A 26,107-nucleotide genomic window follows, 5' to 3' on the forward strand; every position below is an offset into this window, starting at 1 on the left:
GTTCATCTGGAGACCCGCGTCCCGCCTCTAGGGCAGCAGAAGCCGCCCCTGGCTCCGCCGCCGGGGAGAGCGGAGCGAATTGACCGGCTCCCCCGCGGCAGCCCCCCTCCCCCCGTGGGCCCCGCACCTTAACGGCCCCGCCCCCACTCCGCACTCAGCAAGCTGAGTGGGACAGGAGTGTCCGGCGACCTGGGGAAGAAGAGGCCGCTCCCAGGCCCAGCAGCCGGGACAAGGCAGCTATTCCACCCGTTCGCCAGGGGTAGCCCCGCTCCGCCCCTCTGCCGCTGCCGCCGCCCGCTGACCTAACCGCCCCACCTACCAGGAGCAAGCTTACCTGGAGTCCAACATCTGGCGAATCTCCGGCGGCCAATCCCCACCCCAGGCCAGGCTGCAGGGAAGAGAAGAAATCGACCGGCTTGCCCGGGCAGCCTCCCAACGGCCACCCCCACCGCCGCTGCCGCCGCCCCAAAGCATTGCCATAGCCTGCCTGGGTCAGGCTGACTGCAAGGATGTGCACTTGCCTTCTAATCCTGGCCACGTCCCTGAGCACCTCCCTGCATCCCTACACTCCCTGCACCTCTGCACCCCTGCTACTCTCTGCAATTCTGCATCCCTCCACCCCCACATCCCCTGAAATGCCTGCGCCCTCCACAGCCCCTGCACCCCTGTCAGCAGTTACACTTTTGCACTGCTTACACTCCTGCACCCCTGCATGTCCCACACACCACCTCTTGGGCCTTTGGCAGAGTCTCTGCTGTTAGCCCAATGCACAGAGACTCACTCTTTGCCAGTATATGATGCATCAGTGGACGTCAGGGGTTGCCTGCAGGAAGGTACATGTTCCCGGTCACTAGCCTGGGCCACTAGGGTGATCTCTGTGAGGTCACCCAGGACGAGTTCAGAGATGCTGTTCTCTGGGAAGAGAGGAGTTGAAACCGGTCTTGAGGTCAGAGCTGTGCTCACCAGGCCGTCCACGCTTCATGTTTTACACAGGGCTTCGGAGAAGTGAAATGGATCCGGCCAAGTAAGACCGGCCTGCTGTGCGCCCACCTCAGTCCTGGGCTCTGAGTCAGACCGACTGGCTCCCACACTCAGGGCCCAGTTTGGGCACCTGAATTGTCCCTTTGAGGCATCCCATCAGTTCTCAGGATGAAGTCTGGCTGCTTCCACCCCATGGCCCTCCCTCCTACTGTGCTGGCCTCAGGAAGGTTCCTTATTTGGGTAAGAAGGCAGCCCACACCCTACCCCACCCCTCACCTTTCTCTAACCCAGGCTGGTGCTGTCTCTGTCCCTCAGAGTCTGGGAAGCCATCCCTCTTCAGTTATGTCCCTTCTGAGATGGACTTGTTTCCACTCAATTCTAGGCGAGGATGCACCATGGAATGCACTGGGTAAGAGAACCAAAATAAATAATTTCTTCTGTGAGGTTGTCTGTTTATCTACTGGGGCTGGGCTGTGTGTAGTTTGCTACAGCTAATTGTGTGAGAGGCTAAAACAGCCTGTGTGTCCTTGTTTTCATCTCCCCGCTGTCTTTGGGTTTTCCCTAGACACTCCTGAGACATTTACTTCTTTTAGTTTTATTCTTGTTATTACACACGGGCCCTACTGACATGGAGGTAAGGTGTTGGGGGAGCGGGACAGAGCAGGGCATCTGCAGTCCTGTGATTAGTTCTCATTGAGCCTGTGCCCTGAGCTGTGACCTCTACAAGTTTGTCTCTTTCCCCCCACCCCAATTTGGGTGACACAGAAGGGATTTCCCTTCTCCCAGGTTGGTTAGGCTCTGGTAAAATTATTTCTCATTAAACAAACAAACAAACAAAAAACAGCTTCCCCCAATGAAACAGAATGTTCTGGGTGTATTTCAATACAGTTATTTTCTCCTTTCCAGGCAGGAAGCATGAGGAGTTATCCTCTGGCCTTCATTCTGAGAACAGGACACGGTCCTGGATGTAAAATACATGAAAAAGATCATGGGGCCCCTCTGACTGGCCCCCTGGACTTGTCACACTCTGATATCCCCACACTGAGCCTCCTGCTGGCCTCAGGGACCTGTTAAATCTGCCTGCCCCCGGGGTTCTTACAAAATCTGGTTCTGCCTTGGGAGCTGTGACTCTCCAAGCCTGCCCGCTGTTCCCTTTGCAACCTCTCAGGGTTGGGAGCAGCTTTCCCCCTCAGTTTTCTGGGATCTAAGAAGAGAAGTGGGTTTGCAGCTCCCTCAGATCTGGTGTTATTTTCAGGACAGGAGGAAGAACTTCTGAGCTCCACACGAGCTGGACCAGAGGCTGGAATCCTCCCTTCCTCTGCCACCGTGCAATCAGTGGCTGTGGTTCTAGCCGAGTTTCTGAAGATGTGGACTTAAACACACATATCCCAGCCCCCACAGGAGCACACAGTCCCATAAATCCCCCTAGTTTCCACTGGTAACTATGGAGCCGATGGGGACACGGGTTTCGGGACCACAGAGGCCTGACTGCACGACTTGCTCCGTGGCCTATTTACGTGGTTGCTCCGGGCCTTGTCTGAAGTGGCTTGCTTACCACACCTGGTACGTGGGAAACACAAAATAAGTACTAGAACCTTCACTTTTTCTCCCTCCAGGGCCTTCAAACGTAGAAAGTAATAAGTGAACTCAGACAGCCTAGTCACCACAATGAGGTCCGTCCAGCCCGGCTCTCCTGAGTGATGGGCACTGACTTGCACCTTAACTCGGAACAGTAGAGGAACCGCCTTCCTCTAACTGGGCCTCTCCCCACACCAGGCACGCCCGCAGCTCAGACGGGGCCAGCTCCCCCACTGAGGCGTGTGCTGGTGGCTTCAGTGTGACCTGGCCCTGCCGGGACATGAACCTGCAGTGAGTGAGGTGGAGGGTCGGGTGGAGGGGGTCCCTTCTGGGGTGGCAGGGGGCCCGGTAGCACCCCTCCCAGCCTGGTGCCTGGGGCTCCATAACACCTCCTACAGCTCCTGGGTTGGCTCCTGTCCTGGCCACTCCACACACCCTCCCAGTATCTTCTCATTATGTCCCTTTTCTGCTTTTATCAGCGAGAAGTGGCTTCTGTTGCTTGCTCAGTGAAACAGTACATCGGGAAACCAGACTACTTCTAACATCAGTAAAATACAAACCTCGGTCAGCTCGCCGGGCAGACCGTGCAGCACAAAGGCCTGAACAGGGCTGTGCGAACGGCTTACGTGAAGGGTCCTCATCATCTGTCTTCAGAGATACAGAAGCTGATGGTTCAGGTAAAACCTCAGGGTGGGATTGAGGAATCCAAAGCTGGTTGGTTTCAAAGGCTAATTGGTCAGACCAGACCCCTGAGCTGTGGTCAGAAGCCTGGCTCAACGTCACGCAGACTCAGCGCCCTAAGTGCCGGGTGGGGCCGGTGCTGTTCCCTTTGCAGGCTCTCGTTGGGGATTCAGTGTAGCCCCTTAAATACAGCAGAAATTCCAGCCCCATTAGCCCCCACCCTGAGTGTTCCATGACACAAATCCCGGGAGTGTTTAATTTTCATCTTTGTTTAGGAGGATGAAGGTGGTTCAAGAGAAGACATAAATTCACACTTAGTGACACAAGGTCACAGCCAGTACTTCCTCCACGGAGAGCTATGTGCTCCCACAGTGGTGGCTGCAGGCTGGGCAGAGACCCTCTGCAGGTCCCAGAGGGACTCACTCCTCTGGCCACAACTCATGGGTTGGACAACAGATCCAGAGGGTGACAGAGCATCTTTCCTGGGAATTTGGAACTGACACATAGAAATCAAGTTCACTCATCTGGGGATTGGCGGAGGGGAGGGGCGGTGGTTGAAAATCAAATGAAACCAGAGCATGAGAGAAAGTTAGAAGTGAAAGAGCGAGAGACAGAGAGACTGAGCTTGTGAGAGCAAATAGTCAGAAAGAAGGCAAACAATCAGGGGACAGAGGAATTCCAGCTCCTGACAGTCTAGTCTGTCCCAGCCCATCAACGACCCCGCGAGATGTTTAATAACATTCCAGTTTTGCAGATTAGGAAATAGGCTGAAAGAGGTGGGGGCTGGGTTTGGGTGCACAGTTAATTCAATTGCCACTGGACCCCACACTTCCCATTGCCTGAAGGCTCCCTAATCCTCACTGGGAACCCTGTGGTCCCCTGACAGCCCAACACCCTGATCAAAGGGCCCCTGCGGGAGTGGGAACCTCTCTTGAGTGTGGAGAGTTCCCTGCCCCGAGATGCCATGCATCAGCAGGCTCCCGCTCACCCCAGGTTAACATCAGCCCAGCTGTACAGTCTCCCAACCCGCTTCCCTCCCTGCCAGGCACCCCCATCCTTACCACCGAGTGTACTGCAGGAATTCAGGCACAGGGATGCCCAAATCAACACGAGCCCACCGGCTATAGAAACAGCAGACTCCCAGCCCCACCTGGGTTGCTAGGGGACAGAAGGTGTCCTCAACTTTCATGTGTCTAAGACAATCTTCTTCAGCTGGAGGTTCTAGAGAAAAATAAAAGGTCCAAAACATAGTTCGGTGAGGAATTCCTCCAAGGACCTGACTCCAGTGTCTACAACAATGTGTACCTACCCCCGGACTTGGGTGAAGGTGAATTATTGATCAGCACAACCACTGGTGGCCCAGCTCCTTGGCTTGGCTGCCCAGAGGGGGCTGGGGGAATGGGTAAGGCCAGGGCACTCAGGAAAAGCACAGAGGACCTGACCTCTCCCTTCTGCACTCGTAAACCCTTCCCCAAATCTCAAGGCATTGGACAGAGAGCCGCCACAATAATGAGATGCTCCCATCTCTTCACTCACTCCTGTCGGTTCACTTACATACTGAGCATCCACTGGGTCCCAGGACATGACACATAGAATGGCTGATGGGACAGGCTTGGTCCTTCCCCCTGGAACCTGTTCAATATGATCAAAGAATGATCACTCATAAAGAGTTTCTCAAAATTATACAGAGACCAAAGACCAACTGCAGAGTGAACCAAATTTAAAAATATATATGAAGATCCCCCAGTCTCCCCGCCTAAGGTTAACAGCATAAAGCAAAAAATTCTTGCCTTTAATCACCAGGGAAGTTGTCACCCCCTCTCAGGTGGAAAGGAGAGTTATTCTTTGAGCACGTCACAGAAGTGCTCCATCGGATTGGACCAGGGCATCTACATTCATTCAGCAAATGTGTATAAGCTCCTACTACGTACGGGAATCTCCTAACTAGACCATTCCCAAGGCTCTCGGGCTTTATCAGTCAACAAAGTAGACATGACTCCCCATCACTGGGGGCTCAGAATTTTAGCAGAGGAAACAGGCAGCATGTTGGGGTAGCAAGAGTTTGGAAAAATTTTTAAAAAAGAGTGATATGAGCAAACTCGGGTGATGGTGGTCGGGTAGGAGGGAGGCAGGAGGGAATAAGGCAATCCTGGCAGATCTCACGGAGTAATGAACTTGAAGCAGAATAGATCCGGAAGAAGAAGGAAGAGCCGGAGCCAGAGGCCCCCAGAGTGAGGGGGAGAGTGTGGGCAGAGAGGCAGAGCACGCCGGGTCCTGAGGCCTTTGTGACGACTTTGGCTCCTAATGACATGGTGACCCATTTAGTGAGTTTTGAGGGGAGGGGTGATGTAGTCCAACTTATGCTTTTGTGTTTGTGTTTTTTGGGGGGAGGTAATTTATTTATTTTAATGAATGTGCTGGTGATTGAACCCAGGATCTCAAGCATGCTAAGCATGCACCCTACCACTGAGCTACACCCACCACCCCAATGTATGTTTTTACAGGCTCCCTCTGACTCTGTGTGGATGAGAGATTGTAGGAAAGCAAAGATGGAAACAGGAGGCTATTGGTATCCAAGAAGGGCTGAAGGTGGCTCTTAGGAGGGTGGGGAGCAGAGAGCAGGTATTTAATTAAGACAGAATATCCAGAATTTTCTAACAAGCTGGATTTGCTGTCTGTGAGTGTAAAAGAAAGAGAGAGAAAGGACATGGTTCCAACATCTGGGCCTGGACAATGGGAGGGATGTCCTCTCCATCCACAGGTGATGGGAAAAGGTGGGGCTGAGCAGGTGGAAAGGGGCTGGTATCAGCTCAGTTCTTCAATGTCATGGTTAAGGGGTGTATTACATATTGCCACAGAAGTGCCTAATAGGTAGAGGAATCTGTTTTCTTTTTCTTTTTAACATCTAAAAAATATAATTTAAACATATTAATTGTATTATGTGAATGATTTGGGAATTTTGTTTCATGCCAAGTTATATGTTATATATAGCCAAATGGATCATATATCAAAAAAGGGGAGAAATGAGGGATTTCACATAAACTGACTGTCCGTAACGTAGGTAAAATTTCAATAAAACCAGTCTTCAGGGCAAAAACCTCATCTCGGTGTTACATAAAAATAAATGAAAAACGACTATGTTCATGTACCATTATTTCATGTTACATAATAGCCCCAAACTAACACAGTGTTTAACTATGAGGCTTGTAGAAATACTATTCCCTTTATTCACATAAATACAGAAGTGCAGAAATGTTCTAAGGTAGAATTAGCATCTTAGTGGAAATAATACATATTTGAGCATTTTACATGATATATATGTACTGATTCAAAATTTGGAAAAGTAATTACATTGTAGAACATATGTATGAATGAGAAAGCAAGATGAATGAAAGGAAAAGAATGTGATGTGAGTCTCAGGGATAAAGGCTCAGATAGAAAGGGGAAATCAGGGAATTTTGGAGAAATCAAGAAATTGATGGCATGCCAATTTCCAAGGCTGGGTTGCTTCCACCAAAGGAATAGCAGAGAGAGAGAGGAGAGGCCCAGGAACAAACCCTGGGGAACACCCACAGTATATGTTTGGAAAAAACAGGAGACATTGGCAAAGGACCAGCCAGCAGGCCAAAAGCAGAAACAGACAGAGTGATGGGTTGGAGGTTGAGTGAAGCAGGAACACGGGGTAGGAAGGATGGAAGAGCTGGGTCAAATGCTACCGAGGGACCAAGCATGATGAGGAGTCAAAACTGACCACTATATTTAGCAACATGGGGTCACTGATGGCCTTGACGGGGCAGTTTCCATAGAGCGAGGGATCAGGCGAAAAGCCAGAGTGGGTGTAAACGGGGATGGCTCAAGAGAAGATGCAGATAGTGAGTTTAAACAACTCCTTAAAGATTTGCTGAAAAGACACAGGGTGGCAATTGGTGGGGGTGAATTAGGGTCAAGGAGAGCTGTTTGTTTAAGTGGATGGACGTTTATATACTGATGGGTGCCATCTAGCAGGAGAACAAAACAGATGAGGCAGTGAAAGAGAGGATGGTTTTGGGAGTGACAACCCAGAGAAGATGGGAGGGATGGGGCCTCGGGGACTTTTGGAGGAACTGGCTTTCGATGCCACTTTTAATAAGCAGTGGGGCACCGAGAGTGAAGGTCACAGACATCAGAAGGCGAGCGGATGTGCTGGGAGTTGCTTGTGAAATTTCTCTTCTGTTGGCTTGTTTGCTTGTTCAAAGTAGAAAACTAACCTTACCAGCTGAGGAACAAGGAGGAAGAAAGAGTTACTGGAGCCATGAGCAGAAGATAAGAAAGAGCCTTCCAGGGAGAATGGGACAGTAAAAAGGGCAGGGGGAGGCGGGGGAGTGCGCTCCCAGAAAGTTACATTTTCTCTTTGACGTCCCCAAATGTGTGATGTGTTATTACCCTTCCTGCTGTCTACAAAATAAAAATTAATTATGGTTCAGAGGAAATGCTATTTCATTCTAAGAGGCTGCCTGTTTCTCAGGAATGGTCATCTTAAACTGCAAATATTACAAACAATGTTGAAAAGATGAACCTGTGTACCTAAAATCCCCTATTTTCTATTAATCTGTTTACTACTTAGTTCCCCTATCAATAACACATAACAAATACTGTCATGATGGAGGTACACCGATGCTTAAAAGGAAATGAGATCTGTATCCTTTTGCTAAATTCCATGGCTTCCTTAATATGCAGTTCCACTTGGAATTTAGGAATGTCTGGTATAAGAAGTGAGAAACAGTTTGAGAAAATCCCGGCTCAGAATTACACATCACAACCACATCTCACAAGTATATACAGCCGTAAAAAAGGTTAAAAGCAAAACTCCGTAACTACTCTTACAGACCTTTGCAAACCTGGGCCTGCCAAGATGTTTCCAAACTGGAAAGGAACTCCAATTTCTTGCCTGGTACCGGACCAGAGGCTGGCCAGCCTTTCCTGTAAAAGTGAGAGAGTAAATAATTTCAGTTTTGCAGATCATTTTGTTGTAACCATGCAGGTAGGCAATAAGAAAGCTAAGAGCACTGGGAGACAGGAAGCAAACGGGCATGCCCACACTCTCCCTTCCACTCACGGAAGCTTCTCTGTGGTGGGGAGGTTTGCCACAATCACTTGCTTCTTTGTTTCCATTGGTTTCTTACTTTCCACCTTACTGCTCAAGCTCAGAACTTCAGGTGGGCCTGATCCTTCAGCATCCATGAAGAGAAGGCTGAGCGGGGTTGGGAACCCCACCTGATGGAGAAGAGAGATTACTGGGAGGGACATTGTGGAGGCCACCATGACACGAGACAATCACACCTTCCGGGGTGAAAGGGAACGAAGACAAGGGAAGGACACAGTAGTGGGACCCCTAGGTCGCCTGCCAGGCTTGTTCTCCCTCCACGGCAACCATGGGGGCCTGGGGGGTGTTGGGCTTCAGCTACGGTGATTAGGATGAAGGGACTCAATATAAAGGACCCTCCAACTCCTCACTAGGTTCCAAACGCAGCCCCTCTAAGTCCACCCTCTGAGTTTCTGGAACTCTGCTGGAAGAATACATGAGCAGGCCAGAGCCAGAGCCCAAGCCAAACATGACAGGGGTCTCATGGGGCTGTAACCCCATGCTCAGTGGTCGGGGACTCCTTGCAAATCTGCAGAAATCCCTGTTCCACCTCATTCCTGGGAGAAACCCCAGATCTCCTCCTGCTCTGTCTGTTCTTCTCTTGAGGCTATTGTCCTGGAGGGATGCTGAGTCCTTGAACCTGGTTCTCCAAACGTACATAAGCAGCCTGTTCAATAAAACAAATTATGCACTTTTTCACATTTGCCAGTTTTTTGATTCCAGAAAGGCTGTGGGACTCATTCTCACAGTCTCCTGTGCCCCCACCACATGGTGGCCCTCTGCTCATGTAAACACGATTTCCCACAACCGCACCCTGCCTCCCAGCTTGTCAGAGGGGAGTGTCCCACAAAGACACAGGTGTTTGTGAGGATCCTGTCCCCCAGCAGAAAGCCTGCTCCTGGAGCCACGGACAGGGATCTGGCCTCCTAAGCCGCTCAGCTCTAATTCAAAGCCTAAAGTGGGGGCCCCGAACATTGCTGAATGACTTTCTGAATCACCTGGACTGGAGGGGACTGATTTTCTTTCCAGGAATGGAGGTAGCGCAGCCTCCATTTTCAGGGCTGACCTTGACGATGGATCTAGTTCCCCTGACTGCACCGCAGGAAGGAGTGGCCCTTCCATCCCACAGGTTGGAGACCCAACCCAAGGGAGTACTGAAGCAGTGCATTGCTGCCAGGTCCAGCATCCCTGCAGAGTGGCCTCTGCCCTTGAATGAGCCCCTTCCCAGGGCCTTTCTTGCCCGGACATGACCACAACCCAGTCTGTGCCAGAGCTCTGGGGCTCTGCGTGTCCAGGGCACACAGGTGGCACCTGAGCCAGGTGTCCCCTGGGCCTCAAGGGAGAGAGGTCTGCTTCTGCATCAGGGGAAGGTGACCCCACAAGGCTGGCAGGACACTCTCAATATGGACCTCCAGGAGCCCTGGGAGCAGTTTCCCTGCAGGTGTTAAGAGCCATCATCAGGAGGGCAGGCCCCTCTTTGTGCAGACCATCCAGCAGTGCTGGGCCCACGTGCTGACCTCAGAAATCTACATGCCCCCAGGATACCCCAGGCAACCTCACAACTTCGTCACTTGGTGACCTGGGTACCACGAGTTCCTTGGCCATCCCATGAGGGTGGTCCTTGCAGGCATGGTCTCCAGGTTCTCCCGTTGAGAAATCCCCCTGGGTTTCTGTGGTCACAGAGCAGACACCAGAAGATTCTAGTCCTGCAGTGACCCCGACAGCAGTCAGCTCCCCTGTGCATGTCCAGGGACAAATGACAGCAATTTATTGCCAGGAACCGTGATGAACAAGGGGGTGGGATTCCATACTAAGTTCAGGATCCTGGTAACTCACTCTGCACCCCAAAAAGCTTCCATGAGAAATGTGTGTATTGGGATGTCTGTGCCCCTAGAAGAGCTGTTCCTGAGGGTTCCTGGGACCCTCCAGCCCCTCTCAAGGTTCTCAGATCCTGGGTCTAAATTTCTGCCTCTTTTGGTGTACGGCCACCTGTGTCTCGTGGTCACAGGTCACTTTATTGCATGACTTGGCATGTTCTTAGTGCTCGTCCTCCACCCCTGCACTAGACTCCCAAGATGTTCCCACTGACCCTTGGCTCCCTGGGTGGCTCGGGGGGCCCGAAGTCTGCACCCTTCACTCTCCTCCTCTACCCCCACCTCTGGGGCCACCCCTAGGTGGACTTGGAGGTGTTTGTAAATGAGTCTTACACAAGGACATGTCTGGACAAAGCAGGACCCCACCCCCGGAAAACTCACCTGCTCCCTTCTCAGAAGAGGACCCCACAGCCCCACATTGCCTCCCAGGGGTCTACTCAGGACACAGTCCCCCAGTTCTGGGCAAGGTGTCTCCCTGGAATCCTTGCTTCCAGGAAGAGTCTCTCTGTCCTTCTTCAGAGTTTAGAGGTGTTCCCATGTCCCTGACCACCAAGATGCCCAGCACAGTCCCTTCAGTGACCTGGAGAGACAAGGAACTTATGTGGCCACAGGTCTCACAGGACACACCTGCAGGGACCCCAGGCTAAAGGGCTGTCCTTCTGCCTTCTCAGGTGTGGCTCCCGTGGTACCTTTTTGCAGGGGGCCCAAACGGGGAGTGTGGCCCAAAGCAGTTCATGAGGCTCTCTGGGCAGGGAAGACTTGGGCCAGGTGGCCTTGCCTGGTTTCCCTGCTGGGCCACTCTGAAAACCCCCGCTCCTCTGGCTGTGGCTGGAGGCCCCCCAAACCTCAGGGCGGGGCCCTTTCTCTCAGCCTCCACTGACTCCAAAGCCACGCTGGTGCTAGCGAGGGTAAAGAGCATTCTTGCCTTCTTTTGGCCAAGTTGCCACAGGTGGATGCTGCAGGGAGCTGGAGAGAGAGGTAGCACTTGCTCAGCTGTGAGTGATTAAGCAATTTGACACCCTGTCAACTAGCCTTAAACATTGGAATGAGGACTTTCCCGGTAAAGCTGGAAGTTACTTTCAGTAACTTGTCTAAAGATTTCTTTTTTTTTTCCACTTAAAGACTCATAAAACCTCTCCCAGGTCATTCCTTGTATGGACCATTATCCAGGGATCAATCAGGAAATGCAGGAGGAGAGGGGTGGGGGTGGGGGATTGGGGAGGTTAGATCAGAGCCCACGGAGAGGAGATGCCCCTCCCAGGAGCCACACACTGGGCAGTGACTTCTGGCATCCAGCTCTCCTGTTCTCAGGCCCATTCCATCTGCGGAATTTTCCAAAAAAAACAATGGTGGAAGGGCCATGGAGGACACCTAGATCGTCCAGAATAGACAGGGGGAGCAGAGTCACCATGCTGGCCCTGGGTTTGGAGACAGACCTGCAGTGGAGACCACAGGCTTCTGAGAAGCCAGTTTCGAAATAAAGGCAGTATGCGCTGGAATACCCGGTTCTAGCGAGTTCTTCATCATAGACATGTAATTTACATAGTTCTCACCACGAAATTCTGTGTTCCCAACACGCTACATGAATGACGGCTTCAACACACATTCATTTCTGAGATGTGAACAAGTGTAGAGCCGCTCTTTCATCCAGCATAATGGGCATGGCTACACCTAAGAACACTTACCAAGATTTCTCAGCAAGAGCCAATTTCGAAATAAAGGCAGTTTGTGCAGGAAAAGCCTGTTAGAGTGAGGGCTTCCCCATACACATGTAAGTTATAGAGTTCCCCTCACCATGAAACGCTGTTCCCAACATGCTACATGCATGAAGGCTTCGACGCACATTCAGTTCTAAGATGTAAGCATGTGGAGAGCCGCTCTTTCATTCAGCACAAAAGGCATGGTTACACCCAGGAAGATTTACCCAGATTTCTCAGCTGCTTCCTTCAGCCAGATTCAAAATAAAGGCAGTTTGTGCTGGGAGAGCCTGTTGGAGCGTGTTCAGAGCTGTTTCGGGCTCTGTCCCAGCTGGAGGGTGCAAAGCCCAACCTCCAGAAAGAGGGACCAGGACCCCACCCGCCAGGTGGTGTTGCCTTTGTTGGGGAACAGTGATCTTTGGGTAAGATATTTTGCGGCTGTCTCTAAAAACTGCTTTGACTTAAGTTTGCATCCTTGTCACCAGTTCCAGGACAACAGAAAAGGCATACCCTACATCCCTTTGCACTCAACTCTTCCCAAAAGAGCAAATATTTGTCCATGAAAATACCAGCTGCTCTTCTAAGGCCCACTAAATACCCAGCAGTGTGGGCGGTGCACTCTTGATCAGGGACAGGAGGAGAGGGAACAGCGGTCCTCCAGCAGGCTTGGCCTGGTGTGGCAGCTGCGCTGTGGGTGCGTGGTGGGGAGGGAATGCAGGGAACCCTGTTTGAGGGGCCTCTGTGCACGCCTGCATTATAGTCTGAGGTTTCATACAAAGGCTCCAGGCATCCTAACTGATCACATACAGCCCCCACCCTTGGGCTGGAACCACCAGGAGATAAGTACCTGTAACAGGGACAGTGCCTGTTGTGGGGAGAGGTCATGGGACTCTCCGGGGGCAGGGGCGGTGGTGCTGGGGAAGGCAGGGGATGCAGTGAAGGGTGGAGGGAGCAGGGTCCTTTGCTTGGGGGTGCGAGTTCTTTGGGAGACCACAGGGCATGGCACACATCATCCCCACCCTATACCCCAAATTCCTAGCCCCGCCAACACAGGGGCTGCTGTGCACCCTCTCAACGTGGCTCTCCTGTAAGACCGCACCCAACCAGGCATCTGGCACCCTGCCCTACCTCCCCTCTTGGAACAGATCCCGTCTTCTTGGAAACTGCCTAGCAGCGCGTATTCAAGGCCGGCAGCCGGCCTGGCGGATCTGCACTTCAGGTGCCCTACCTGGCTAGCCGTGCCTGCCTGGGCTCAGTCCTCTATCTTGCCCACCGGTAGCCTGGGTCCACTTCCGGTGCAAGCGGAGGCCCCGGAGCCCAGGCTGAGCCCCGCACACAGACAGGTGAGGGTGCCCCCGCCACGCTGCCCCGCCGCCCCGCCGCCCCGCCCACTGGTGGCAGCACTGCCCCAGCCTCCGGCCGGTGCCACCTGCAGGTGAGGACGTCCGCGCGGCCCCGCCCGCCCCGGCCCCGCCCAGCTGCCCCATAAGCCTCCCCCCACCCCCGTCCTGGCCGCGCCCTGGCTCCCATTGGCTCCGAAAGTTCTGCCCGCGCACGTCTAGCCTCGGGAGGACGCAGACGCAAGCGCTAGGGGAGGGCCCCGCGGCGTTGCCATGGATACAGACGCCGCGCTCCTCGCGGGCCGGCGTGCGCTTCTGGGGCAGGCAGCGGGCTCCGGAAGTGTGCAGCTGCCCGGGACCATGGCGGTGTTTGCTGCTGGGGATGGCGGCTTGCTTGGCCGGGCCACTAGTTCTGGCCGCGTCAGTCGGCGGCCGACATCCTTTCTGGGGCGGCGTCTCACAGACGGTAAACGTATGGCCGTGCCGTTGGCGGGGCCAGTGGACATGGACCGGGGTGGGATCCGGGTTGTTGTGGCGGCCGGGGAGGGCTGTGGTGCCGGGGAGCGGGTTGGGGCGGGGGGGACAGGGCTGGGGCACAGCCTCCGGCTTTCCTCCCCCTCGGGCTCTGGGGCTTGGACCGCGAGTCCGGGTAGCCCTGAGTGGCCGCGGCCTCCCAGAACCCCTGGGAAGGGCAGGTGGAGGACCAGTCTTTTATGAAGAGGGGCCTTAACCGGGTTTTGAAGAGCCCCAGAATCAGATGTTGGAATAGGGTGGTTTATCAGCCTTGTATATCAGCAGGGAAATTTCAGTTCCATCCAGATGTTGGCTCCTTCGCTAAAACTCAGGAATAAGACAAGGGTCAGTGTCAATTAGCAGTTATCTAGGGCTTGACTCAAAATAGACTGTGCGGGGTGTAGAGATGGTAGATGGGCCCTCCCTTTCAAGGTTGGTAGTCTTCTGGGATTAGAGGCCTCAGTTGAGGATTACATCCTCATCTGCAGTAATGGAGGTTGTGGGAAACATTAACACAGAGAAGGGAGGGGTGTTGCTGCGGTAACTCATTAAAGAAGCCAGGACACTTGCCTGGCTCTTGTGTAGGAGAATCTCGCCTAGGGTAGGGCAGCAGTTATCAAAGTGAGTCCGAGGCCCCTGAGATGCAAGACTATTTTCGTAGGAACGCCGGGAAGTCACCTGCCTTTTGCACACTCTTGCACTCCCGAGTTTCCTGTGGGGTTTTCCAGGGAAAACCTGGTCTGTGATATCACAAAACAGGTAATGTAGAGACAGATAGAATTAAGCTCTCACCAGTCCAAAAGAGATTTTCAGAAATTAAAATCACTGCTATTCCTCTCATTAATGCTTTTTGTTTAGAAAAATATACTTATTTTTTGCTTAAGAGTATTAATTGTAACATATAGTTGGTTGTTATTATTTTTAAGTGAACTCATAAGCATTTTTTAAAGTTCTTATTTAACTTCTAACACAGGAACTATTGATAGATTTAACCCACATAAACAGCAGCCTTTTGAAGTCCTCAGTAATTAAGAGTGTACAGGGGTCTTTAGGCCAAGAAGATTGAGAGCCCCTGGAGAACGGGTGCTCAGGTACTAGTCAGGTGCTTAGCGTTGATAGACAGATGCCAAGATGTCTTCTGCATGTGCTCCCGGACTCGAAATAATTGGCCACACAGAGATCGGTGGGCAGTGCCTCCACTATACAAACCAGAAGCTGCTGAACGTGTCTTGAGTCTAGGCCATGTGCTGTGCAGAGATTCCCATTGTATCTGTTCTATCTAAGCCGGGATTCCTGTGCAGAGACCTGGCTCTGAAGACCCGCTCTCCTTTGCTCCCTGCCAGGTACCTTCTGTGTTATGTCAACCCTCCGGAGGGCTTCAGCCTCCGTAGGGGCGTCTGTATCCATATCGCCTTCCTCCTGAAGACCCTGCTGAAAATGGAGGAGTCGGTGCTGGTGATACCCCCTTGGGGCCGCCTCTACCATTAGCAGAGCCTGGACATCCACCAGGTCCGGAGTCCCTGGTCTGACTTTTTTGATCTCTGAAGTCTCAACAGAAACATCCCTGACAATGAGTACGAACAGTTCATTGCAGGTGAGATGGTGATCGTTTAACTGGGGCCAGACGGTTTTTGTTCTGGTTCCGATGTGAACATCGGGCCGTCTTGCTTCGGGCTTGTCAGTCTGCTTAGGGGCCGTGCTCATGTTTCCTGCACTGCAGGTGAATTTGGTCTTTCCACAGTTTTTCTCAGGAAATATATCTGAAGTGTATGAGCTCTGTGTTCCCTCCACTCTGAAAACCCTGGCCTTCTGGTGAGATGGAGCGGTGACAAGGAGGCCACTGCCACAGAGGCCTTGTCCCAGCAGGACTCGCTCCCAGGGCATTAAGGGCCATTCTTACCTGAAGGAAAACACGATGTATGTGTACCATGGGCCACGTGCTGGAGAAGGTATGTAACCTCTCATTCAGTATAATTTGGTCCTGCTCAAGCTTCCCATTTTACTTTTTGTAAGAGGTAAGAGTTGAAGATTTTCTTTGAATACAGCTATTTAGAGCTTATCTTTTTTTTTTAAATTGAAATGTGGTTGATTTACAATGTTTTGTTAGTTTCAGATATACAGCTGTTTTGTTAGTTTCAGGTATACAGCATAGTGATTCAGTTGTACATATACATAGTCTATTCTTTTTCAGGTTCTTTTCCATTATAGGTTGCAAGATACTGAACATTTTCCCCTGTGTTCTACAGTGAATCCTTGCTGTTTGTCTGTTTTACATATAGTAGTTTGTAATTGTTAATCCCAAACTCCTAAGTTTGTTTTCTAAGTCTGTGAGTCTGTTTTTGTTTTGTAAATAAGTTTATTTGTATCTTTTTTAAAAATTCCACATATAAGTGATATCATATGTTACTTGTCTTTCTCTGTCTGAGTTATTTCACTTTAGTGTGATAATCTCCAAGTCCATCCATGTTGCTGTAAATGGCATTATTTCCTTCTTTGTTACAACTGAGTAATATTCTTTTATATCTAAATACTACATCTTTATCCAGTCATTTGTCAGTGGGCGTTTAGGTTGCTTCTATGTGTTGGCCATTGAAAACAATGCTGCTGTGAACATTGGGGTGCAGGTATATTTTGAAATTAAGGTTCCCTCTGGATATATGCCCAGGAGTGGGATTGCTGGATCAAATGATGTCTTTTTTTAGTCTTTTGAGGAATCTCCATAATGTTTTCCACATTGGCTTCACCAAACTACATTCCGAGCAATAATGTAGGAGGGTTCCCTTTTCTCCAAGCCTCTCCAGCATTTATGGTGAGTGGATGTTTGAATGGTGACCATTCTGAGTAGTGTGAGATGACAACTTATTGTAGTTTTGATTTGCATTTCTCTGATAATTAGTGATATTGTGCCTTTTTTTTATATGACTATTGGCCATTTGTATATCTTCATTGGAGAATTGCTTGTTTAGTTTTTCTGCCCATTTTTGGATTGGGTTGTTTTTTTTTTCTTATTAAGTTGTATGAACTATTTTTATAGTCTACAAGTTAAGCCATGTTCAGTCTCATCTTTTGCAAATATTTTCTCCCAATCCATAGGTTGTCTTTTCGTTTTGCTTATGGTTTCTATTGCTTTGAAATAGCTGATAGGTGTAACTAGGTCCCATTTGTTTATTTTGGCTTTTATTTTCTGTTGCTTGGGTGGATTGCCCTAGGAAAACCCTGCTGAGATATATGTCAAAAAATGTTTTGCCTATGTTTTCTTCTGAGAGTTTTTTAGCGTCTTGTCTGTTTAAGTCTTTAAGCCATTTAGAGTTTGTTTCTTTTTTGGTTTTTTTTTTTTTAACTCTATTATATCCTTTCGATTTGTGGTTACTCTATTTTTCAAGTATATCAACCCATTACCATATCTATTTCTTTAGACTGATAATCACGTAGGCTCCAACACATCCTAAGAATAATGAGAAAAAGGAAAAAGAAAGAGAAAAAAATCTATCTTTTCTTGCTACCGTCTCCCTTTCCCACCATTTTGTATTTTGATGTACTTTTGCTTTTTTACATCTTCATGTTTAGTGTCTTGTAACTCGTTATGTCATTTCCAATGATGGTTTTCCCATTTCTATAGCATCCTGCTTCCTTTCTGTTTAGAGTAGAACTTTTTAATGTCTCTGTTTGGTTCCATATTGCTGAATTATCTCCCTAACCCCCTCCCCCCGAGCCTCTGAATACTCAGTACAGGGAAGCCAAACCATCCTAGCCTTCATCGGTCCTGGGATGCAATCTTCAGAGTGGGAAAGAAGAATCATTGAAAAATAATATTCTGTTTGTTGCTTTCTACCCTTGCCCAGAGAGTGAGAATCACCTCTGAAGGCGGAGGAAGAAAGATGGGGGCACGGGGCACAAAGTCTTTTCTCCTTTTGATACTGAAAAAATGATTTCTTTTGTAATTAGTGATGATGCCCTTTAAATTGGTAAGATCGAGATTCCACAGCGTCAGCGCCTGTGAATAACCAGCTGGGAGAAAGCTCTCCAGGGCCCCTGTAGTGGGAAAGGCAGCCCCTCTGAGCACCTGTTGTTCTGTATTCTTCCGGCCTCCACACAGGTTCGCTAGGCACCATGCAGGACGATGCAGTTCCCCAAGGTGGAGGACTGGGAGACCCCTGCTTGGTGGCGAGCCACAGGAGCCCACACTTGAAGGACAAAGTGAAGAGTAGTGGGACAGGCATAGGAACAGAGGATGGTTGAGACCCAGGATAGTTTCCTGGAGGCCAGCAGGTGAGACTGGTGGGGCAGATGGGGCCCTTGTGCATGGGCAGTCCTTGAGGGATCTGAAGCAAAGATATGAACCAAGATACTGGATTCGTGTGGGGGTAAATCGCCCCCTGGAGGCCGCTGGGCAGTGCAGCTGGCCCAGGAGGAGCGGGCACTTCCCCAAATTTGGGTTGACAGATCACAACCAACTCACTGGGAACCGAGAGGTACAGAGATATTGTTAACTTTTTGTCCCTCTTCCTGGAAAAAAATTGCTTTCTGTTGAATAGCCTGTGTAGTTAGTGAGAAATAAAGACATGAAGTAACATTTCCTCAAAAGTCATCCATTGTGTAGTTGTTAATAAGTGTCAAATGCAAACTTGAATAGATTAAATCAAACAGTCATCATCATATTTTAAAATCTTTTAAAATAAAAAATCTTGCTGTCTTTGTTCTTCATTTCAGGGTTCACTTGGTGATAATAGTAACAGAAGCAACAGCAAACCTTTAAAGAATTCTGTCCTGCTGTTCCAGGAACTCTGTGTTCATGACAAAGCAATGAGGTGGCACTTTACAGGAAGGACAGTCATTAATCACACAGCTAGTAAATGGCAGGGGTGGGACTTGAACCCAAGCTGTCTGGCCCCAGAGCCCCCTCTCAGGCCCTTCAGTGCAGCTTATCACTTGGTATGCCCAACACAGGCCAGCATTAAAGAGCAGCGTGACCTTGGCCAAGGCTGCTTCACTGCTTGGCCTCTGTTTCTTCATCTGTAGAATGGGGGTGTGGGCAGTGAACTCTGTGAGCTCAGTGGTCACTTCCTCCAGCTCTGCTATTCTACTGCTTTGAGTTAATTTAAGAAGTATCCGAGCCCCTGAATGGCCCAACCATAGGATGGCACTTTGCTAGGCCGTGGGTTACGGAGAAAAATAAGATCAGCCTGCTTCTCCGAGGAGACTGTGTCCCTCCACGGCAAACGGCTGTGAGGCCCAGGCTCCCTCGGCAGTCGGGGACTGGGCAGGAATGTCTGATAGAAGATGGAGGCAGAGCCCCTCCAGGAACAGTGGTGGCCACAGAGCTATCAGGAGCGGGAGCATCTGTCCAGGCTGCTGAGAGGGGGGCCCTCATGAGGCGAGTAGCCCCCCAAACTAAGCCTTCAGGACAAAGATCCAGCCATTCCTGCAGTGTCACAACAGAGCCAGTCCATCCTCATCACTGTGCCCATGTGCTCCTTTGTCCTGGGGCCTTTCTTTCCCCTACACCCAGAAGACTCTTCTCCCTCTCTTCTCTGAGTGTCCCCTCACTTCACCCATGGTCCCTGCTTACTGGGCCACCATCTCTGGAGTTGACGATTTGCCCCATCACACCCTCCGTTTGATCAGGAGCCTGGGTTGACCTCCTTGTGCTCACTTTCCCCCATGAGGTGATTTCTCCTCCTCTCTTGGGAGCACCTGGAAAACCCAGTCCATTCCTAGCAGTGCCTGCCACCCTGGCCTTCCTGCTCATCTGCCTCAGTCAGGAGCAGCTGGACCACCAGCTCTGCATTGCCTCACCGCCTACCATCAAGACGTCAATGTTGATTCTCCCTCCACCACCCAGTATGGTCATTGGAGGGTCTTCTTCTCCGTCAGCCTGAGCCAGACACCTCCCATTCACCCTACCACCGGGCTCATAACCGGGCGTGTCTCCACCCCAGGTCCAGCCTCTCTCCTTTATGTGCCCAACACTAGCCATCCAGCTGCTTCTCCACCAGCCTCCTTGGCCCTCCTTCACCCTCACTGGGGCATCATGCACTGACTCCTCTGCTTTCCTACCTGTCCACGTTCCTCTTACTTCCACTTCCCCACCTTCCAGCTCTGCATCCACAGTCAGCACTCTCTTTATGACAAACAAAACTCCCTTGAACCTTGATCTTTTCATTTCCTCACCAGGACGACTTCCATCTCGGTTCACCCAGCTCTATTTGTTCTGAGCCTGCAGGCAGCAGGCTCTCCCAGCACAGATTTCTAAGACTACAAATCAATGCCCAGCATGTTGCCACTGCCAGGCAATCCTCCAGGATTTCTCTAGTGAGCACATTTCCCCACTTGCCACACAGTGGTGTCAACATTCTATGCTCTCTGCACACCTCTAAGCTTCCCTCTGTCTCTTCCCTGACTCCCAGCAGATGGCCTTGCCTCCTGCTTCAGAGAGAATGACATGTTACTTGAAGGGAACTCGCTCACCTGCAGCAAATCTGCTCACCTCACCTTTTATCTGTCCCTCTCCCACCTGGACTCTAGCTGTAGTTGTTCTTAATTTAGTGAGTTTAGTTGACATATATATACACAGTTAAAAGCTTAGCACACTATAGGCTACCTTCTTGGGCTTACTTTTTCAATTTAACATAGAGTGTATGATGCATCCACTTCGTTGCATGTACCTGCAGTTCATTTGTTTTAACTGATCTTAAATGTTGTGTGTGTGAAAGTAACACAAGGCAAGTGTAAGCCAGGATTCAGGATGCTGGTTGCTTCCTGTGAGAAGAGGCCTAGGGCAGGATAGGACACAGTATGTCACTGTCAATAGTCCTGTTCTGATGTTGGGTGATAGGTTCACAACTGTTTCTTATAATATTAATTTTAATAAATAAATACTTCTGACAGGCACCTTAGGTGAGAATGTGTCATGAACCAAGGTATACAATGGATAATATTACATCATTATTGTTATGTAATCTTGTTATAAAACATATTAATCATAATCCTACATTGTTATGTGTTATATATTATATAGATACATGAATTATATATTATGTATATAAATAACTACATATGTATTGTATACTATCTGATAATAAATAAACAGAACATAACATGCTAGTATATCTACTATTATGTATTATTTAATAAATAATATACTATATCCTGTTATATGACATGGCACCTAATCTTTAATCAAATAAAAATATGTCACTATATGTAATGGTAATTAATAAAATTAAATGAAAAAGCCCGCAGCTTTTAACGCCAACACCGCTCCAGCTGCCACTGTCTATCTTCTTCCCTTTCATGGTCGAGGTCCTCACGGTGCTATCTGTTCCCACTTTCATCTCGTTATCCTGAACTTTCCTTCCCCTCCCATCCCATGCTGCCTTCTGCCCCGGGGTCCCTCTAGTCACCAGCAGCCTCTGGGGCACTGGTTTCCGGGCATTGTCTCAGGCCCAAGCTCACCCGCCTGTCCGCCGCCTCTGCCACCGCTGATGGGGACGGGGCGGGGGGGCAGAGTGCACCTGTTGTCCTGGAAGAGAATACAGCACAGACTCCGTGACCAGCAGGAGGTGTGGCCGGGACCTGCAGGACTGGCGGCAGAGCCAGACTGCATCCAGACCTGGGGCACTAGGAGTGTGAAGAAGCCCAGTCCTCACTGCCCCTGAAGTGAGGAAAACACCCTCAGGTGAGTTAAGGTGCTTATGACCTAGGTCTGTTGGCTGGAAAGGACAAAGGAGTCCCTAAGGGGAGGGTAGTTGATGTTCCAGGCCCCACCAAGGCCCTAAGGGCTGGCGGGGAAGCAGGCTGGACGCTCCACTGGACCCAGTGTCCCTTCGGGGGTGGGGCCTTCCAGAACAAGCCAAAAGCCCTCGGTCTCTGGGGGGAACGCGGCAGTGTGGGAGCATCCCTGCAGTGAGTCAAGTGACGTCAGGGCCTGTGGGATCCGTTTTTATGGCCACATTGAGCCACAGCAGAAGCCACGGCAGGAGTGGATTCCTGTCTCTCCAGCTGACATCCTCGTGTCTGAGTGCCAGGCTTCAGACCCGATCCCCTGGGGCGCTAGGACAGTTATACACAGAGGCGGCTCGGGGAGGCCTCAAGAGGGCGGTACTGGCCTTCCTGCCGACACGATTACACAAAGATCAAACAATCCATCGATGGGAAGAAAATAAGAACCATGGTCACATCTGGACCGCAAGCTTAGATGTGGTATATGGGTGATATTTATCGACAATCTGGCGAGGATCTGGTCAAAGCTAGAGGCCAAGGCAGCAAACCGGTAGTGACACTAAGGAACATCGTGGTGCAGAGGCTGGACTGGGGGTCTGCAGGCTCCTCCCAGGAGGAGCCTCAGTGTTTGGGAGGTGGCTAACGTGCCTGCTTCATGTCACTAGCAAGTGATGCCACCTGTGGAAAATCAGCTATAATCCTGAGCCGGGTCAGCCCTGGGTGATGTGATAAAGGCTCCTACAAGAGGAGGCGCCAGACGGATAGTGAACCAACCAACAGGCTGATGAGTTTCTGGCCTGTGTTTATCGTGCTTTCGTAGCCAAGAATGAGGAGAGAGTTGAATGGCTCACCATGAAGATTTTAACAACTTAAGAGAGTTCCATGTCTCACTGCATTTCAGTGTTACCCGGAGGAATTCAGGAGGTGTTTAGACCCAGAGGGGACTAACGGCCTCTTGGTTCCTCATCAACCTGGCAAGCCCACCAGCCCTCTATGGCCAGACCTTGGCAAGTGCCTTCCCTTGTTCTAACAAATCCCTTTCCACTCTCGCCTGTGGTATGCTTTTATTTTTGTTTAATTAATGGGAATGAAGATACCTTACAGCCTCTTCAGACCTTTCCTTAGGCCTTCTGCTCTTAGGCCCCGGCAAGGGGGCCCGCTGCCCTGGGTCCTGCACTGCAGAGGGTCCCTCTGGCCCTGACACTTCCTCTGGCCACGCCCTCCATGGGGTGGAGTCAGCAGGGCCAAGGGGACAGGGTCATTGGCTCCATCCCGTGCTCTAGAAACCCAGGACCCCAGATGCCCTGTCTCAGCAGCCCCTGACCAATTCCTAGTGCCTGCATCGGCTCTCCTGGAAGTTCAGATTCCCAGGACTCACAGAGAGGCCAAAGGGCAGCTGTATGTATGGAGGGTATGAGCAGATCCCGGATGTGAGTTCTGAGTGTCCCCCTGTGAACATCCAAGGCCCCTTGTGGCAAGGGATGGACCCAGCATTGGGAAGAAAAGGGTCAGGCAAGTGGTCAGAGACTGGGAATCAGCTCTCACCACACGCTCACTTTCTTTGCCGGACTCCCCTGTGTCTTGGAATTCTAAATTTGAACCTGGCCTTCCACCTTATAATGAACGTCTATTTGTAAAGGCAGGACTTTAGAACCTACTGCACTTAACATGTTTACATGTACAGGATGTGAGCTCCCAGGTATGCTCTGGCCTGCACTTCCAAAGGTCCAGAGCAGTTATGTTGGCTCTACTGAGACTGTAATTGGTAAAGACCATCTCCAGAGAGGAGGGGCTCCTGCTTCACGCTCCAAAGTCAGGATCTTCTGAGTGGATAAAACAAGGGACACTGTGACCCTCATTGTAAATTGATTTAGAATAACGCCATAGTGTGTAAGACGTGTGTGTGTGCACGCGTGCACCTGGGGATGTGTGTGGTACATGACTGTGTGTGTGTGTGCTCACTTGCACCTGGGGATGTATGTGGTTCTGTATGTTATGTGTGTGTGTGCGCCTGAGGACGTGTGTGGTTGTGTGTATGTTATGGGTGTGTGTGTGGTACAAGACTCCATGTGTGTGTGCTCTTGGGGATGTATGTGGACCAGAGCCAGTGTGTCTGCACGTGTGTTTGTGTGTACGTGCATGCATTACTTTTAATAGTAGAAGCTGTCCTTTAGAAATACGAAGTAGTAAAAATTGTATGATGTCTTTTGCTGTATAAATCAAAATTAAAATTATCAATCACCAGAAATTTAGTCCCCCTCAGATTCTGTTTTTTTTCCATATTGATTATGTCCTCATTTTACTGATGAGGAAACTGTAGCTTAGAGATGTTAACTGACTCAACCAAGGGCATGGAGCTCGTGAGCCCAGGGCCAGGACCCAGTCCAAGCCGCGCTGCTCCAGAGGCCTGGAGCCCTGCTCATGATCATGCGTGGCCTCTTGGCGGGGGAACAGATTCTGATGGGCTGTGGCCAGCGTGCAGGCTGCCCGTGCCGGGGACTCGGGAAGCCGGGTGGAGAGTACCAGACAGCAGACAAGAGTGAAGGGCTGCTCAGAAGTCAGATAGTTTCCTAGGTCTTGGATGAGGAAGGAGGCTCACTGCTCATCCTTGATCCCTTTGCTGGTGGCCAAAAGGGACCAAGGCCCACGAGAGCACTTCTGGGAGCTGCCTGCCAACACCTGGAAAAGGACTGCTCAGGACTGGCTGTGCAGTAGGAGCAGAGGAAGGAAATGTCGCCTCCTGGTGGACATCCTTTGTGATGGCAGTAGGAGGCCTAGGAGCCTTGATATCGAGGTGGCAAGGCAAGGTCCTAGTGGATGATCGTTTCCACGTGTCTTAAAAATCATTGCTTCATATATTTTATCCATTTTGTGGTTTACTTTAGGGTGGTAAGTATGGTCAGTGTTACTCCATATTACCTGGATTAATTAATTTTTTTATTGTTAATTTTCTCTTCAGTGATTTGGAAGCTATATTGCCTCTTAAAGAAAATTCTCTCTGAATCTTTATAAATCATCTCTAAGTTTATAAATTTATATTCAATTGGACCAGTAATCCTATAAGAGTCTCAAAAATGAAATAATCTATTAGATCCTGTTACTCAATAATGATAAATTTAGCATATTTTACCTCTCTGTTGTTCTAAACTGTGTGTGTGTGTTTGTGTGCTCCAGTTACTACTTTTTAGACAGTTGCTTTAAGTTTGTTACATTAACAAAGAAAATATAGGTATATACATCTTGGATTTCATTGCTCACTACCAATATTTAATCCCATGTCTTTCCCACTTTTGAGTTATTTACTTATTGGGATTTCCCAATCAACTGGACACATGATTGACTAATTTTTTTCGAGCGGTGGACTTGGAAAACTTACATATCTATATGCAGATTTATGTTCTCCTCATCAACATCTCTCAGAGTGTTGTTGATGGCCCAAGCCTTGTTTTAAATTAAGGCACTGTTTTTCACCACCAAAAAAAAAACATTATTAATTTAAGGTGCTGTCTTTTTATGGCTGGCTATTCTTTTTTGGTGAATGGATATTAATAGAGATTTCCTTAACCTTCCTCCTTCTTTTTGCCATAACTCGAATTCATTGAGTAGCATGTTTTTACCATTACTCAGATTGGCTTCAACTTTGACTTCTGCTTTAAACCATCACCCCACTCTTTTTCTCCATGCTTATTCCTGAAAAAGTGAGCTCTCTATTTGTTTATAGGTGGTTCCCGTCAAAGATGTGTGACTCCCTGTCCAAAGTTCCAAAGGAAGAGAAAAGGAAAGATTCCTGTTTCTGGTGGTTACATTTTGTCAGGTTAGAGATCTAGTTATCCATGTGGCTGTGGTGGAATCTGCAATATCTTGGCTCAGAGTTTCCTTTTTCTGGCTTACTAGGGGAACCGCATTAGCTGGGTTCACGGTGCTGTGGCCGTTGTCAGGATCCTGGGACTGAGGCAGCTCCTTTCCCTCCTTGTTATTTTGATCTTGCAAACTGGGTCCCAGCTATGTGAACCCTGCACCTGGTGGCCAGGATCGCCCCACACGTGACGTGTACCCACTTCCTTGGCGTCCCTCACTGCTGTCAGCTAGTTCCAGTAAGAGTACGTGATGGCTTCCACTACTGTCCTTCCTCCATCCTCTCCAGTCAGGCCCTCCTTTCCCACTAGTTGGCCCTAAGCCTTCTCTCCTGCGCTACATACGCTGACGGAATTTCTCAGGGTTTACAGCAGGTAGATGGGTCTCTTCATTGTTTGGACCCCTTCAGTGCTTGCAGTGAAAATATAGGATGTGGGAAGGAGGAGCTTGGGGATTCTCCGTATCTAGGGGCTCCCTATCCAACAGATTCAACTAACGGTGGATTGAAAATATTGTTGAAAAAACAGAAAGTTTCAAAAAGCAACACTTGAATTTGCCATACACTGGCAACTACTTACATAGCATTCTTGTTGTATTAGATACCACAAGTAATCTAGAGATAATTTAAAGTACACAGGAGGACACAGTGAAAGAGAAAGTGACAACAAATATATGTGTATATTCATGTATAACTGAAAACTTGTGCTGTATGCTGGAATTTGATACAACTTTGCAAAATGACTA

General features: G+C 49.7%; 3 long non-coding RNA genes across 3 annotated transcripts in view; 2 read left to right on the plus strand and 1 right to left on the minus strand.

The window, feature by feature from the left end:
• The window catches only part of LOC140694037 (uncharacterized), a 333,619-nt gene that overhangs the window by 240,018 nt on the left and 67,494 nt on the right, over window positions 1–26,107 (plus strand). The window lies entirely within an intron of this gene.
• Window positions 292–4,395, minus strand: LOC140694044 (uncharacterized). Its single transcript, XR_012069788.1, has 4 exons — window positions 4,302–4,395; window positions 1,258–1,386; window positions 782–914; window positions 292–388 (listed from the first exon to the last, which is right to left on the minus strand). It is a non-coding gene; the product is annotated as an uncharacterized lncRNA (long non-coding RNA).
• Window positions 15,546–18,739, plus strand: LOC140694040 (uncharacterized). Its single transcript, XR_012069782.1, has 3 exons — window positions 15,546–15,735; window positions 17,883–18,055; window positions 18,497–18,739. It is a non-coding gene; the product is annotated as an uncharacterized lncRNA (long non-coding RNA).

This window comes from Vicugna pacos, unplaced genomic scaffold (assembly GCF_048564905.1).
Source record: "Vicugna pacos unplaced genomic scaffold, VicPac4 scaffold_20, whole genome shotgun sequence".
Taxonomy (NCBI): domain Eukaryota; kingdom Metazoa; phylum Chordata; class Mammalia; order Artiodactyla; family Camelidae; genus Vicugna; species Vicugna pacos.